This window comes from Gossypium raimondii, chromosome 12 (assembly GCF_025698545.1).
Source record: "Gossypium raimondii isolate GPD5lz chromosome 12, ASM2569854v1, whole genome shotgun sequence".
Lineage (NCBI taxonomy): Eukaryota > Viridiplantae > Streptophyta > Magnoliopsida > Malvales > Malvaceae > Gossypium > Gossypium raimondii.
This window is the reverse complement of record NC_068576.1, coordinates 37,656,181-37,674,226: the sequence shown is the minus strand read 5'-3', so window position 1 is coordinate 37,674,226 and position 18,046 is coordinate 37,656,181. Positions and strand designations below refer to the sequence as shown.

The window sequence follows — 18,046 nt, the reverse complement described above, 5'->3', positions numbered from 1 at the left end:
TGTGGGTGTTCCAAAACCAGAGAAGTTCAAAGGGCTAGGTTTCCGAGAGAAATGGATAACTTCCTATAGGAATTACAGTAATATTTTCGAGCAATGGGCATTGAGGATGATGCCACTAAGGTAAACATTGTTTCGATTTACTTTACTGATGTTGCTCTCTTGTGGTGGCAACGTAGGTCCACGGATGAGAAACGTGGGAGAATGACTATTGAGACTTGAGAGGAGTTCCAAAGAGAGTTGAAGAAGCAATTTTATTCTCAGCATGCTGAAAATGATGCTCGTGCTAAGTTACGCTGGCTTACGCAACAAGGCACCGTTCAATATTATGTTTGAGAATTCAGTGAGTTGATGCTTCAGATCTCAGACTTGAACTAGAAGGAAGCATTTTATTGGTTCGAGGATGGGCTAAAAATGTGGGCTAAGCAAGAGTTGCGGGGCCTAGGTATCACTGATTTGACCGTAGCCATGGCTAAGGTAGAAAATTTCTACAATGTTGGGGGGAGAAAGTTTGATAATAGTGAGTCTTCTAAGCCCAAGTCAAGACCCAATGGCAATGGTGAGGGAGACAAAGATCAAGTAGAAAAGAATGGCGAAGGCCTAAGGGTTAGTCAAGGTAAACCATGGGATAAGAAAGGGCCAATGAGAGCTATCTTTGTCAAGGCCCACATAGGATGAGGGATTATCCGAAGAAAGCCACTTTCAATACCATGAAAGTGCGCGAAGAGACTGAATAGGACACCAAAAGTCTTAGTACGATATTGGGTGGTGTCGAAGACAATGCGAGTAATAGACTGATGTTTGTGGACATCATCTGGTGGGCAGAATATTGAATGTCCTTGTTGATACTGGTGCGTCTAATTTATTTATGTCCTAAGAGATAGTGAAGGAACTCGGTCTCAAAATAGAAGAAGATTCGGGTCGAATCAAAACGGTGAACTCGGAAAGTCTTCTCATAACGGGCGTGGCTAAAGGAGTAGAACCCAGGCTTGGCGAGTGGACCGGTAAAGCAATCATTAAGGTAATCCCACTTGATGATTATGATTTTGTAGTTGGATTAAACTTACTTGACCGAGTTAATATGGGTATTCATCCTTCTGAGAATTACATAATGATCTCCGATTCAAACCATCAATATATGGTGCGAATGAAAAGAAAGAGAAGCATAGAGGGAAAAACATTATCGGCAATCCAATTTTCCAAAGGAGTACGTAGAAATGAAGTCTCTTATTTAGCCACCTTAAGGGACAATGTGGATGAGAAATCCGATAGGGAAATTTAAAGGAAGTGAAACAGTTGTTGAATTCATTCCAAGATGTAATGCCCATAAAGTTGTCCAAAATGTTGCCATCTACGAGGGAGGTGGATCACAAGATTGAGTTGTTGCCCAATACTGAACCGCCAGCAAGGGCACCATATCAGATGTCTCCGCCCGAGTTAGAGGAATTACAGAAGCAGTTGATGGAGCTTTTAGATGCCAGGTTCATTATACCATCCAAGGCCCATTTGGTGCGTCAGTGTTGTTCCAAAAGAAGCATAATGGGTCCTTGAGATTGTGCATCGACTATAGGGCCTTAAACAAGATCACTGTGAAGAACAGGTATCCTATTCCTCTTATTGCAGATTTGTTCGATCAACTTGGTAGCGCGAGATAGTTTACGAAGTTAGATTTGCGATCGGGGTACCACCAAGTGAGAGTAGCCGAAGGGGATGAGCCCAAGATAGCCTGTGTGACTCTGTACGGGTCTTTTGAATTCCTTGTAATACCGTTAGGGTTGACAAATGCTCCGGCCATGTTTTGCACCCTAATGAATAAGGTATTGCAACTCTTCTTAGATCGTTTTATGGTTGTTTATCTTAACGACATTGTGGTGTATAGTAAGATGCTTGAGGAGCATGTGGGACATTTGAGGGAGGTGTTCCAAGTCCTACGGGAAAATGAGCTATATGTCAAAGAGGAGAAATGCTCATTTTCCCAACGAGAGGTGCCATTTCTAGGCCATATTGTGGAAGGTGACACGATTCGAATGGATGCAAGAAAAGTTCGAGCAATTGTCGATTGGGAGCCACCAACCAAGGTGACGGAGTTGTGGTCTTTCTTTGAGTTAGCAAATTACTACCGACGTTTCATTTAAGGCTACTCCAAGATCACTGCACCCTTGACGGACTTGTTGAAAAAGGGTAAAGTGTGGGATTGGGACCCTCGGTGCGGGAAAACCTTCAACCAAGTGAAGCAAGCAATGATAAGTAAGCCTATAGTTGCTTTACCAGACTTTTCAAGGCCATATGAGGTACGCACAGATGCTTCGGACTATGCGATTGAGGGAGTATTTATGCAAGATGGGCATCTAATTGCTTTCGAGAGTCGAAAGCTTAATGTGATAGAACGATGATACACGGTCCAAGAAAAAGAGATGACTATTGTGGTGCATTGTTTGTGCACATGGAGGCACTATTTGCTAGGTTCCAAGTTCGTGGTATTCACTGATAAAGTTGTAAATAGTTATTTCCTAACGTAGAAAAAGTTGTCCCCCAAGCAGGCTCGTTGGCAGGTTTTCCTAGTGGAGTTTGATTTTAGCATAGAATACAAGTCGGGGAGTGCCAACACTGTGGCTGATGCACTTAGCCGAAAAATGGAATTTGCAACGATAAGCCAACCCGATAGTCCCTTATTGGAATGCATTCAAAAAGGATTGTCCCACAATCCCACAGCCAAGAATTTGATTGAACTTGTCAGAGATGGAAAAACGAGGCAGTTTTGGCTTGATGGAGAATTGCTATACACTCAGGGGCAACGTCTATATGTGCCTCAACATGGGAATTTGTGAAAGGAAGTTATGACGAAATGTCATGATTCAAGATGGGCTGGCCATCCAGGTATACACCGCACTTTGGCTCTCTTGAAGGATCGATTTTATTGGCCTCACATGGGTGATGATGTGAAGACCTACGTGAAAACTTGTTTGGTGTGCCAAAAAGATAAGGTCGAGTTGAAGGCTCCTTGTAACACCCCTTACCCAAGACCGTCGTCGGAATCGAGTACGAGATGTTATCCAATTTAACTTACCAATTCGGAGTATAAAAATTTGCTTTTAAAATTAAATTCACTGTTTTCAACAAAACTATCCACCTGCGCGACTGTCACTAATTTAATTATAACTCAAGTTACGAAACTCAAAATTTAAATCCGTAAATTTTCTCTAAAACTAGACTCATATTCCTACTTACCCTAAAATTTTCAGAATTTTTTACTTAGCCAATTAGTACAGTTTATTCATTAAAGTATCCCCTGTTTCACAGCTCGACAGGTCTGACCTCTTAGCACTAAAAATCAATTATCTCATTGCACAGAATTCATATAAGGTTATCGTTTGTTTCTTTTGAAAATAGACTCACTGAGGAATATATAAATATAAATTAGGACCTATAATTCTTTCTTTGAAATTTATAATGATTTTCTAAAGTCAGAACAGGGGACTTCAAAACCATTCTGACCCTATCACACTAAAATTCAAATATCTCAAAATAAAGAATTCCTTTGCCTACACCGGTTCTTTCATAAAAAAAATAGACTTGATAAGCTTTAATTCTATATATAATTCACTCCCTAATTCCATTTCTACTATTTATGGTGATTTTTCACATTCACGTCACTGCTGCTGTCAAACAAACTGCTTCTTTGAATTAGTTACCATTTTAACATATATAACACCAAAACATATTCTTTAATAGCTACTTCAATAGCTAATATTAGCCATATCATTTGAACATGCTCAAAATGATCAAGACTCTATGCATGCCATAGTTTAAACATTTTGAAAAGCACATAATACCGAGATGATTATGATAGTGTGATACGAGCTCCGACGATCCTCAATTCGATCAACTTCAAATCACTATAAAACAAAGGAAAGAAAGAAAGGTGTAAGCTACTAATAGCTTAGTAAGTTACATGTAAACAATAATTACTCATTTAATAATTAACACTTTTAACATATAACTAATCAAAACATTTCTTAGCAATTTCAATCACTTATACATGCACAATCTTACCAATTCACTTGCATATACATTTTCACACTTAACCTTTATCACTATGCTCATTCTTTTCAAATGTACCTGCATACACACTTCATTTCATATTCACTTTAACTCATTATTAATCCCGTTGAACACTCGGAATATACACAGATACGTAGAGATTTAGCATATAAGTGCAACACTGATATGTAGCCGAAGCTACCACTGTTATGTAGCCGAAGCTACCACTGAGATGTAGCCGAAGCTACCACTATTATGTAGCCGAAGCTATCACTGATCAATAACACTGGAAATGTCCACGGGCCTGCTCACACAAGCTGTCAGGTGTCTGCAACACATGCTAGATCACCCAGCACCCGGGACTCACTGTAACACTGTAACACTGGTCTCTAGTGACATGTCACTTGTATCCACTTCTATTCCTAAGTTCAACCGGGAATTTACACTTAACACTTTATTTTCAACACTTTAACACTTGAATAATTCATGAACAATTTTCCTTCCACATTCAATATTAATTCACATATCAAATATAATTCACAATTTATAAAAATATAACTATTATTTACACGTAACTTACCTCGGATGCAAAACGACTATTTTTGTAATTTAGTCGATAACTTTCTCTTTTCCCCGATCACTTTCACTATTTCTTCTTTCTTGATCTATATTAACACAATTTAATACATTTTATCAATATTCCATTCAAATACAATTCATACACAACATTTTGGCAAATTTACATTTTTCCCCAAAACTTTTCAAAAATTCCACTTTTGTCCCTAAGCTCGTAAAAATAAAATTCACTAAATTCTTAAATTTCAAACTTCACTAAATCATATTTCATGCTCATAACAGCCCTCAATTTCAGAAAATCACAACTTTATGCACACATTACCATTTTTCACAATTTAGCCCTTTTTCAACATTTTCATCAAAATTCATCTAGTAAAACTTGTAATTAACACTTCAAACATTCATTATCTAACATCACTAATCAATTTACAATTATATCATGAATGGGTCAATTTTTAAAATTTAATTTCATTTAAATTAAATAGTAGAAACATGAAATTCAAGCATCAATAAGCATAGAAATACGAAAATAATTAAAAACGGGGCAAGAAATCACTTACAATTGAGCTTAGAAAAATCAAAAACCCTAACTATTGAAGCATGAAAGTTTCGGCAGCAAGCTTCAACTTTTTAAGAAGATGAACACTTGTTTTCATCTTTATTTTGTCTTTTATTCAATTTGGACAAAAATGCCCTTGACCCATTACTTAGATATTTTTCTAGAAATACCCTTTTGTGTCCATAACACTAATTTATGGTCTAATTGCCACATAAACACTTCCAATTTCATGCAATAATTCAATTAAGTCATTTAATCACTAATTAGACACACTTTGCATTTTTCTCGATTTAGTCCTAAAAATTCAATTAGGCACTAAATCATTAAAATTTTATATCCATATTTTCACACAATATTTCAATCAATCAGTAACTAATAAAATTTATAAAATAAAACTATTTCACATCGGATTTGTGGTTACGAAACCACTATTCCGGTTAGGCCCTATTTCGGCCTATCACAATTCTCCCCCTTAGGGATTTTCGTCCCCGAAAATCTTACAGGTGAATAAGTTGGGATACTGTTTCCTCATAGCCTCCTCGGTTTCCCATGTTGCCTCTTCCATCCCATGTCGTTGCCATAACACTTTCACTAAAGCAATTTCTTTGTTTCTTAATTGTTTCACTTCTCGTGCCAAGATTCGAATCTGCTCTTTTTCGTATGTCATATCCGATCGAATTTCCACTTTAGTCGGTGAAATCACATGCGATGGGTCCGATCGATATCGTCTCAACATAGAAACATGAAACACATTATAAATTCTTTCCAATTCCGGTGGTAAAGACAATCGTTAAGCCACTGGACCAATTCTTTCTATCACTTCATACGGACCAATAAATCTTGGACTTAATTTACCTTTAAAGCCAAATCTCAGAATTTTCTTCCATGGAGACATTTTCAAAAATACTTTATCACCCACTTGAAACTCAATCTCTTTTCTTTTCAAATCCGCATACGACTTCTGTCGATCCGATGCAGCTTTTAAACAATCCCGGATTATCTTCACTTTTTCTTCGATTTCTTTTACCAAATCGACTCCATGTAATTGATTTTCATTAAGTTCAACCCAATATAATGGGGTCCTACACTTACGTCCATACAACGCTTCATATGGTGCCATTTTTATGCTCGATTGATAACTATTATTATATGCAAATTCCACCAAAGGTAGATATCTCTCCCAATTACCTTCAAATTCCAATACACAACATCTCAACATATCTTCTAGTACTTGAATTACTCTTTCAGACTGTCCATCGGTCTGGGGATGGAATGCTGTACTAAAATTTAATTTAGTACCCAATGCCTCTTGTAATTTCTTCCAAAACCTTGAAGTAAACCGTGGATCTCTATCAGATATAATAGACACAGGCACACCATGTAATCGGACTATCTCAGCAATATACAATTCAGCTAACTTGTCAAGTGAAAAACTCATTCGTACAGGAATGAAATGAGTTGACTTAGTCAATCGATCAACTATTACCCAAATTGAGTCTTTCTTTTTCGGTGACAATGGCAATCCGAAAACAAAATCCATAGTAATTCTATCCCACTTCCACTCGGGCACCATAATAGGCTGAAGTAACCCTGAAGGTACTTGGTGTTCAGCTTTTACTTGTTGGCACACAAATCACTTTGCCACATACTCGGAGATATCCCGTTTCATACCTGGCCACCAATATAATTTCTTCAAATCATTGTACATTTTTACACTACCGGGGTGAACTGCCAAACGACTATCATGTGCTTCTTGCAAAATTTTCTGAATTAAATCAACATTTTTCGGAACACATATTCTGTCACGAAACATTAAACATCCATCTGAATCAATCCGAAAATTAGAATTATCATCCATTGCACACTGAGTCTTTTTTCTTTGCAATTCATTATCCACTTTCTGAGCCTTACAAATTTCTTGAAGAAACAATGGTCTAGCTTTTAACTCTGCAAACAATGATCCATCTTCAATCAATGTTAATCTCGTATTCAAAGCTCTCAAAGCAAAGAGTGACTTTCTGCTCAAAGCACCAGCAACTATATTGGCTTTTCCCGGATGATAATCTATCACAAGTTCATAATCTTTCATCAATTCCAACCATCTTCGTTGCCGCAAATTCAGATCTTTTTGTGTCATAACATATTTCAAACTTTTATGATCTGTAAAAACACGACATTTCTCACCATATAAATAATGACGCCAAATCTTCAAAGTAAAGACAATAGCAGCCAACTCTAAATCATGGGTAGGATAATTTCGTTCATGCGGTTTTAATTGTCGAGAAGCATACGCTATTACTTTTCCTTCTTGCATCAATACACATTCGAGCCCATTTAACGACGCGTCACTATAAACAACAAATTCCTTTCCTGACTCGGGTTGCACTAACACTGGTGCCTCAGTTAAACACTTCTTTAATTTCTCAAAACTTTGTTGACACTCCTCGGTCCATTCGAACTTAACATCTTTTTGCAACAATTTTGTCATCGGTGAAGCTATCATCGAAAAACCTTCTACGAATCGACGGTAATATCCGGCTAAGCCCAGAAAACTCCTAACTTCAGATACATTTCTTGGAGGCTTCCATTCAACTATTGCTGATATCTTATTCGGATCCACTCGAATGCCATCTCCCGAGACAACATGTCCCAAAAATCCCACTTCACTGAGCCAAAATTCACTTTTACTAAATTTAGCAAACAATTTCTTTTCTCGCAAAGTCTGTAGCACAATTCTTAAATGTTCGACATGCTCAACTTCACTTCGGGAATAGATAAGAATATCATCTATAAACACCACCACAAATTTATCCAAATAGGGCCGAAAAATCCAATTCACCAAATCCATAAAAATAGCTGGAGCATTAGTCAGACCAAAAGGCATTACAAGAAACTCATAGTGACCATACCGGGTTCTGAAAGCAGTCTTTGGCACATCTGACTCTTTAACCCTCAATTGGTAATATCCCGATCTCAAATCAATTTTGGAAAACACTGTGGCATCCTTTAACTGATCAAACAAGTCATCTATTCGGGGCAATGGATATTTATTCTTTACTGTCACTTTGTTAAGTTGACGATAATCAATACACAATCTCAATGTCCCATCCTTTTTCTTCACAAATAGCACGGGAGCACCCCACGGAGAGTAACTTGGTCTGACGAATCCTTTATCTGTCAACTCTTGTAATTGCACTTTTAATTCTTTTAATTCAGTTGGTGCCATTCTGTAATGAGCAATCGATATTGGAGCAGTACCTGGCATTACTTCAATTCCAAACTCTACTTCTCTAATCGAAGGCAAACCTGACAACTCTTCTGGGAACACATCTGAATATTCACATACCACTGGCACTGATTCGATCTTTGTTTCAGACACTTTTGTATTCAACACATAAGCAAGATATGCTTCACAACCATTTTTCAAACATTTCTGAGCAGACATGGCAGAAATCACAATTGGCATCACATTTGACTTATCTGTTTCAACCCGAAGAACTGTACCACTACTACACTTCAACTCAAGAATTTTCTGACTACAATCTATCTTGGCCTTATGCAATGTCAACCAATCCATTCCCAAAATAACATCAAATTCATCAAATGAAAACAACATCAAGTTGGCAGGGAAACACTGACCTCGTATCATCAAAGGACAATTTTTGCATATTTTATCAACTATCACATGCTTGCCTAAAGGATTCGACACTTTAATCACATACTCAGTCAATTCAACACACAAATTCTTATCAAACACTAAATTTATGCCTACATACGAGTAAGTAGAACCAGGATCAATCAATGCAAGAACATTAGTGTCGTAAAGAGAAAATATACCAGTGATCACATCGGGGGAAGATGCTTCCTCTCTAGCTCGGATAGCATAAGCTCTTGCTGGAGCTCCCACTTCAGATCTTACAGTCGTGTCTTTTGTTACATCTTTACCACTAGTTCCAGTCCCTACATTTCTTGGTGGTCTTCCTCTAGTAGTCACACTGCTCGATCTCACATTCTGAAACTTTTGTATCTCTTCTCTTTCCAGACAATCTTTCACAAAATGATCTTGAGATCCACATTTAAAACATGCTCGGCTGATTAAATAGCATTCCCCTAAATGTCGTTTTCCACAATGTTGACATTCCAGTCTAGTAGGTTTAACACTACCTACACTTGCCATAAAAGTCGCCTGAGCTTTAGAACTTGAATATTGTCTTCCTCGATCTCTTTGAAAATTCACACTAGAAACATTCGGTCGAGTATTCATTTCTCTAGACTTCTTCGCTTGAAATTGAAATGACTTGCCCATTGATCTTTTTCTTGCATCTCTTGCTTCACTTTCCACCTTTCTTTTCTCTTTGCTCAATTCTTCAGCCTTGATAGCTCTTTCAACTAGTACCACTAACTCTTTAATTTCAAGAATTCCCACTAGCAATCGGATATCCTCGTTTAATCCATCTTCAAACCTTTTGCACAATGTAATTTCATTAGATACACACTCTTGGGCATACTTGCTTAATTTGACAAATTCTCGTTCATATTCGGCTACTGTCATGCGCCCTTGTTTCAATTCAAGAAACTCTTTTCTCTTTTGATCAATGAAACGCTGACTCACATACTTCTTTCGGAATTCTTCTTGAAAGAAATCCCATGTAACTTTCTCTTTAGGCACCACTGACACTAAAGTTTTCCACCAATTATAAGTCGAATCCCTCAGCAATGAGATAGCACATTTGAGACTTTCTTCTGGAGTACAAGATAATTCATCCAACACTCTGATGGTATTATCAAGCCAGAACTCTACTCTTTCAGGATCATCATTTACATTAGCTAGGAACTCTTCGGCTCCATACTTTCGAATTTTGTCCACTGGAGGCTTTGACAATCTTAACACTTCAGTTTGTTGAGGAGCTATGGGAACAGCTTGAGGAATAGGAGGGGGCGGAGGAGGTTGAGCATTTGGATTAGTTCTAACAAACTCAGTGTACCAATTGTTCATCATCTGAAGAAAAGCTTCTCGAGCCTCATCTCCTTGACCCTGAGTCTCTAATCGACTTTCAAAACGCACATTACTTTGAGCATCATCAGCTGTATCTCGATTAGGATCCATTACTATAAAAAAAACATTTTAAGATGTCAGGAGTCGTCACACTATCATTATTCAATTATGGCATGTATAGAGAGTCTATTACACTCGCTACGTTAGTCCGAGAATCGATTAAACCGTAGCTCTGATACCACTAAATACAACACCCCTTACCCAAGACCGTCGCCGGAATCGAGTACGAGATGTTATCCAATTTAACTTACCAATTCGGAGTATAAAAATTTGCTTTTAAAATTAAATTCACTGTTTTCAACAAAAAGTGTCCACCTGCGCGACTGTCACTAATTTAATTATAACTCAAGTTACGAAACTCGAATTTTAAATCTGTAAATTTTCCCTAAAACTAGACTCATATTCCTACTTACCATAAAATTTTTAGAATTTTTTACTTAGCCAATTAGTACAGTTTATTCATTAAAGTATCCATTGTTTCACAGATTAACAGGTCTGACCTCTTGGCACTAAAAATCAATTATCTCATTACACAGAATTCATATAAGGTTTTCGTTTGTTTCTTTTGAAAATAGACTCACTAAGGAATATATAAATATAAATTATGACCTATTATTTCTTTGAAATTTATAATGATTTTCTAAAGTCAAAATAGGGGACTTCAAAACCATTCTGACCCTGTCACACTAAAATTCAAATATCTCAAAATAAAGAATTCCTTTGCCTACACCGGTTCTTTCATAAAAAAATAGACTTGATAAGCTTTAATTCTATATATAATTCAATCTCTAATTCCATTTCTACTATTTATGGTAATTTTTCACATTCACGTCACTACTGCTGTCAAAGAAACTGCTTCTTTGAACTAGTTACCATTTTAACATATATAACACCAAAACATATTCTTTAATAGCTACTTCAATAGCTAATATTAGCCATATCATTTGAACATGCTCAAAATGATCAAGACTCTATGCATGCCATAGTTTAAACATTTTGAAAAGCACATAATACCGAGATGATTATGATAGTGTGATACGAGCTCCGACGATCCTCAATTCGATCAACTTCAAATCACTATAAAACAAAGGAAAGAAAGAAAGGTGTAAGCTACTAATAGCTTAGTAAGTTACATGTAAACAATAATTACTCATTTAATAATTAACACTTTTAACATATAACTAATCAAAACATTTCTTAGCAATTTCAATCACTTATACATACACAATCTTACCAATTCACTTGCATATACATTTTCACACTTAACCTTTATCACTATGCTCATTCTTTTCATATGTACCTGCATACACACTTCATTTCATATTCACTTTAACTCATTATTAATCCCGTTGAACACTCGGAATATACACAGATACGTAGAGATTTAGCACATAAGTGCAACACTGATATGTAGCCGAAGCTACCACTGTTATGTAGCCGAAGCTACCACTGAGATGTAGCCGAAGCTACCACTATTATGTAGCCGGCTATCACCGATCAATAACACCGAAATGTCCACGGCCCGCTCACACAAGTCGTCAGTGTCTGCAACACATGCTAGATCACCCAAGACCTGGACTCATCTGTAACACTATAACACTGGTCTCTAGTGACATGTCACTTGTATCCACTTCTATTCCTAAGTTCAACCGGGAATTTACACTTAACACTTTATTTTCAACACTTTAACACTTGAATAATTCATGAACAATTTTCCTTCCACATTTAATATTAATTCACATATCAAATATAATTCACAATTTATAAAAGTATAACTATTATTTACACGTAACTTACCTCGGATGCAAAACGACTATTTTTGTAATTTAGTCGATAACTTTCTCTTTTCCCCGATCACTTTCACTATTTCTTCTTTCGTGATCTATATTAACACAATTTAATACATTTTATCAATATTACATTCAAATACAATTCATACACAACATTTTGGCAAATTTACATTTTTCCCCAAAACTTTTCAAAAATTTCACTTTTGTCCCTAAGCTCGTAAAAATAAAATTCACTAAATTCTTAAATTTCAAACTTCACTAAATCATATTTCATGCTCATAACAGCCCTCAATTTCACAAAATCACAACTTTATGCACAGTTTACCATTTTTCACAATTTAGCAATTTTTCAACATTTTCATCAAAATTCATCTAGTAAAACTTGTAATTAACACTTCAAACATTCATTATCTAACATCACTAATCAATTTACAATTATATCATGAATGGGTCAATTTTTAAACTTTAATTTCATTTAAATTAAATAGTAGAAACATGAAATTCAAGCATCAATAAGCATAGAAATATGAAAATAATTAAAAGCGGGCAAGAAATCACTTACAATTGAGCTTAGAAAATCAAAACCCTAACTATTGAAGCATGAAAGTTTCAAGACAAGCTTCAACTTTTTAAGAAGATGAACACTTGTTTTCATCTTTATTTTGTCTTTTATTCAATTTGGACAAAAATACACTTGACCCATTACTTAGATATTTTTCTAGAAATACCTTTTTGTGTCCATAACACTAATTTATGGTCTAATTGCCACATAAACACTTCCAATTTCATGCAATAATTCAATTAAGTCATTTAATCACTAATTAGACACACTTTGCATTTTTCTCGATTTAGTCCTAAAAATTCAATTAGGCACTAAATCATTAAAATTTTATATCCATATTTTCACACAATACTTCAATCAATCAGTAACTAATAAAAATTTATAAAATAAAACTATTTCACTTCGGATTTGTGGTTACGAAACCACTATTTCGATTAGGCCCTATTTCGGGCTATCACACTCCTGCTGGTTTGCTACAACCTTTACTCATTCCGGAGCGTCTATGGGAGAGTTTATCCATGGACTTTATTGTGGGTTTTCTTAAATCTGATGGATTTGCAAGCATTTTTGTTGTGTAGACAGGTTTTCAAAGTTTGTAACTTTTATCCCCGCAACCAATGAGTGTCCTGCTGAAGAGACAGCTCGTTTGTTTCTTAGACATGTGGTGAAATATTGGCGAGTACCGCAGTCTATCATCAGTGATCGAGATGGGCGATTCACAAGCCGGTTCTAGATGGAGTTGTTCAAGTTAATGGGCTTAGACTTGAACTTTTCAACCAGCATGTATCCACAAACCAATGGGCAAAGCAAACGAGTGAATGCATTGTTGGAGACGTATCTTTGGCACTATATGAGTGCCACACAAAGGGATTGGCCAAGGTTGTTGGATGTGGCTCAATTTTCGTACAATTTACAACGAAGTGGGGCAACAAACCAAAGTCCGTTCGAGATAGTGACGAGGCAACAACCACTTACACCCAATGTTGTTGCAACACATTATGCGGGACTGAATTCAGTAGCTTATCGATTTACGTGAGATTGGCAAGAGTAAAACGATTTAGCTAGAGCTTGTCTACACAAGACAAGTAAGCTCAACAAGAAATGGGCGGATTAGAATCGAAGTGATGTGCAATATAAGGTTGGTGACTCAGTCCTTGCTAAACTACATCTGATTTTGCGACATAATGGTTTGCATAAGGGGCTTCCTATGATAGAGAGGTTGAAAACATCAAGGCAGATCATGTGATCAGACGGAAGTACTATCGACCGATAGTGAGACAAGTTGGGAACCCACCGAAGCCTTGTGGCAATTCCAAGATAAGATAGATCGGTACCATGCGAAGGACGCGACGAGGGCGTCGCTAGAATCGGTGGGGGAGAATGTCATGGGTTGCCCATGGGAGCCTGCAACTATGACACATTTGTGCAATCCATCAAGTGAGAATGAGGTCATTTGGCCCAATCGGACTGACCCGTTGCTTGAAGAGATTGAAGGTCCATCTACAAGCTTGACATATATGGAAACATAATCTTCGAGGATATGCAATCTTAGATATGATATGTAATCTTAGAAGATATGATTTTGTAATCTTAGAGATTTGATTTGTAGATACCTTTTAATCTTAGTCATTGATGTACTTGATCTATACCGTTGGATTTAGGGAGGCTCTACTATAAATATAGGTCTCTCCCTCATTGTAAATCACTTGAGTTTTGGGAGCAATAAGAATTCTTGAGAGTATTCACTCAAATTTCTCTCTCTTGTGTTCTTAATTTTCTGTGGCTTTTTTTTATTTCGTTCTTCGTCATCTTCGTTTGGCTTTGAGTTGCTTTCGTTTGTGTTGGTTTTGAGGAGGAGTTCTATTGAATCCTCATATTGTGGGAGTTAGGCTGACTTAGGCGTTTTGGGGAGCAAGAAACTGCCTAAGGCCGCACGGATTATGAGGCAAAAATTCTAAGTCTGTGACACAAGCATGAAGCAACCTCAAACACCTGAGATCAAAACAGTAATGATTATTTTATTTTATGTTTTTGCATTTCTTTGCTCCTATTGGTTTTAATAATAAAAAAATGTTAGGCAACAATTAAATACCTCAGTAGCTATAGAAAGTTGTCCCTTTCTACCACTTTTATCACCTTTCAATTTCATCTATTATGATGTGAATACCACATACATGAGACATAAAACATAGTTAGTAATCAAACATATGTGGAAATCAGCCAATGCATACCGATGCAACATAACCTTGTAGTTTCTCTTGTCAACATTGGAGCCTAAAGGCTTTGCAACATCCTCAATTTTCGAGATGATTTCGTTAGGAGGACATTGGGAAGCAAAACTGGTCTGTCGCTTTGCAAGATGATGTCGTTTCGAATTCTGATCTGACCGACAAACCAAAAAGAGTATAATATGACTATAATATGTTCAAATTCTTGAATCAAAAGAACATTTTAGCATACCATTTGTTTCTCAAACAAATTGTCAAGACAAAAGCTTTGGGACCTAGAGATAAGTTCAAAAGCATTCATGGACACAGGTTTCACTTTCCTTTTTGTTACAAGATTTTCCTGGAAAATCATGGAATTAATAATAAGTAAATGTCACATAATGACAAACCACATTGTGTTTATATATAAATGGTTATGACAGGACCTGTTTGGAGTCATTGAAAGCAACATCAATGTCATCAAGGTTTACATCCTCTTCTTGCTCGAATTGGGGTGGCTTGTACCTTTTCTTGAACCATTTATCTTGTAGAATTTCAGGAACAGTTATACGCTGCCACAAAAAGCAGAATTTCAACGCAATTGATACGTACATGTATCATTTATAACAAGTTTTCGGAACATACGGTAAGAGGGTTCGGATCGAGAATTCGTTGTATCAATCTCCTTGAACCGGATGAAAACCACGACGGGCAAGTGAAATCAGCCTTGGAATTCTGAATATATTATCATAAAAAGGTTTTAACCAAGTTCTCATCTGAAAAATAATCCACAACTTGGGATTTTTACTTACTTTTTGATACATGCTTATAAGGTTTGGTTCATCAAAGGGCATATAACCAGCCATGAGTACAAAGAGGATAACACCACAAGACCATATTTCTGATGCTCTACCATCATAACCTTGATCTCTAAGCACCTGATAAACAAAATCAGACACAAAGTTGCAACTCACTGTATCACCATAATGGGTAAAAGTACCGTGGAGGCCTCTATATTAGTAGTTAGATTATATTTTACTCCTATTCAAAAAAAATAGGCAAATTAATCCTTGATTACTTAATCAAAGAGCAAATTAGTTATTATGTTAAAAATTTCATCCATCTCTACTTTAGTAGAAAGGACAAACTTACTTTTTAATCTAATTTATAAGAACTAACTTGTCTATTTTCAAAGTAGATGGGACAAAATGCAATCCGACTTGGACCTCCATAGTACTTTTATCTCTCCCTAATGTCATTATAAATACCTCAGGTGCAACATAATTTGGTGTCCCACAGGCTGTATGGAGCAACCCATCCTCCTACATTATTTGGAAACATATTGTTACTTTGCTTACATAATTTCTGAACATATTGTTACATTGGTATAAGGTTTTACCTAAACTTGTTGTGATAAAGCACTTAATCCAAAATCTGAGATTTTGAGAACACCATGGGTGTCTAGAAGAAGGTTTTCAGGCTGCAAAAAAAATGGAGTATTACATATGAATTATGCTACAAATTGACAAAGTCTGAAAAGTGTTGAAACATACAAGTGACGAATGAGTTAATTAAAGGGTGAGTTGAACCTTCAAATCTCTATGGTAAACGCTTGTACCATGGCAGAAATCAACTGCATTAATAAGCTGCTGGAAATAGGTTCTAGCTTCATCCTCTTTAGTCTCCCACGACTGGCCTATATAAATATCAAATGATTTTTAGTACAATAAATAATAAACCCCGATTTTGTATATATTAAATTATAATACACTCACAATATAAAAATAGAATACATGTAATAAATTTATTTGTAAAAGATTAATATACAAATCTAATTATGTGTGTATATTTTTTATCTTTTATATAAAACATATAAAAATAAAAAGAATATAATTTACTTTGTATAATAATAATATTTTAATAATTACTTAATTAAATTAATTAATTCATGACACCCATTCAATAAAGTATTTAATAAAAGAATATTTTTTCCCACTAGTGGATGCTATAAATTAACGACAAAATGCTTACAATTTTGTCAAAAGCTCTCCACCTCCAACATATTCGATCACTATATAAATCTTTGTCTTGCTTGCCATAACCTATGGATTTAAACAAAAAAATGAATATAATATAATATAATCTTATCAGTAATAATCTTACATCTATGTTCTAGGGATTAAGATTATTTACCTCGTATATTTTGATTACATTGGGATGCTTGATGAGCTTCATTATTGATATTTCCTTTTATCTGTTCCAAATAAAATCACCCATTCAAGCGAAAAGGAAAATAAAACTTCTTGAATGCAATAAAATATGGGATTAATTTTATTCCCAATATTATCTTAAAAGAATCAACATTTCAGATTTGTGTTTCGTAAATAGATAAAATAGTCTTGGGAAAGCTTATTTTGTTTAGAGTAGTCTCTAATTCATGATTCAATATAACAGGTCAAGTAAGGGCTTTAATCCTCCAAAATACCTTGATCTCTCTGAAATAAAAATTAATATTTAGCCGCTCATTAATGATGAATAAAAGTTTGAACTTTGATCCCTAAAATAAAAAAATTTATTTAACTTAAAAAATATATAACATAAAATTATACTTTAAATCTTCAAAATTTTATAATTTAATTCTAAGTATCACGGTTGGATATTCTTATATCAATTAACAAAGTGTTAATATAAATTTTGACCCTTTAAACTTGTAACTAAGTCCACATTAGTATTTGTATTTTTTCCAATTTTATTATCTAAACTTATAATTAAATTCATTTTTATCCTTAAATTTGAATTCAACTAAAATTTAATGACATGACACTCCAAGTTAGCCCACATTATTACCTAATATCAAATTCAAGCATCAAAATAAACCAAAAACTATATAGGTACCAATTAGGACCTAATTGCAAAGGGGCTAAAAATCATATTAAATCCAAATAAAAAGTCACATTTCCAACGTTTGACGAGTGGTCCATGCATTTTACGTGGGGGATCATAGCAATGGTCCAACTTTTTGCAATGAGTAGGCGTAAGACCCACGTTTTTATTGACGATCTGGAAACACCTATGTGGTTTTCCATAAACATGCAAAGATTATATTTTTACCTGTTCGACAATCCGGCGATGGAGGACTTGTTCACGGTCCAGGATTTTAATGGCGACACACTCGCCGGTCTCCACACTTTTAGCGAATTTAACCTTCGCAAAGCTCCCCTCACCCAACGTTCTTCCCAGTTCGTACTTCCCCACAGG

General features: G+C 35.6%; 1 pseudogene; it reads right to left on the bottom strand.

The window, feature by feature from the left end:
* Positions 1 to 12,933: 12,933 nt before the first annotated feature.
* On the bottom strand, positions 12,934 to 16,826 carry LOC105763954 (CBL-interacting serine/threonine-protein kinase 9-like; annotated as a pseudogene).
* Between the last annotated feature and the right edge of the window lie 1,220 nt (positions 16,827 to 18,046).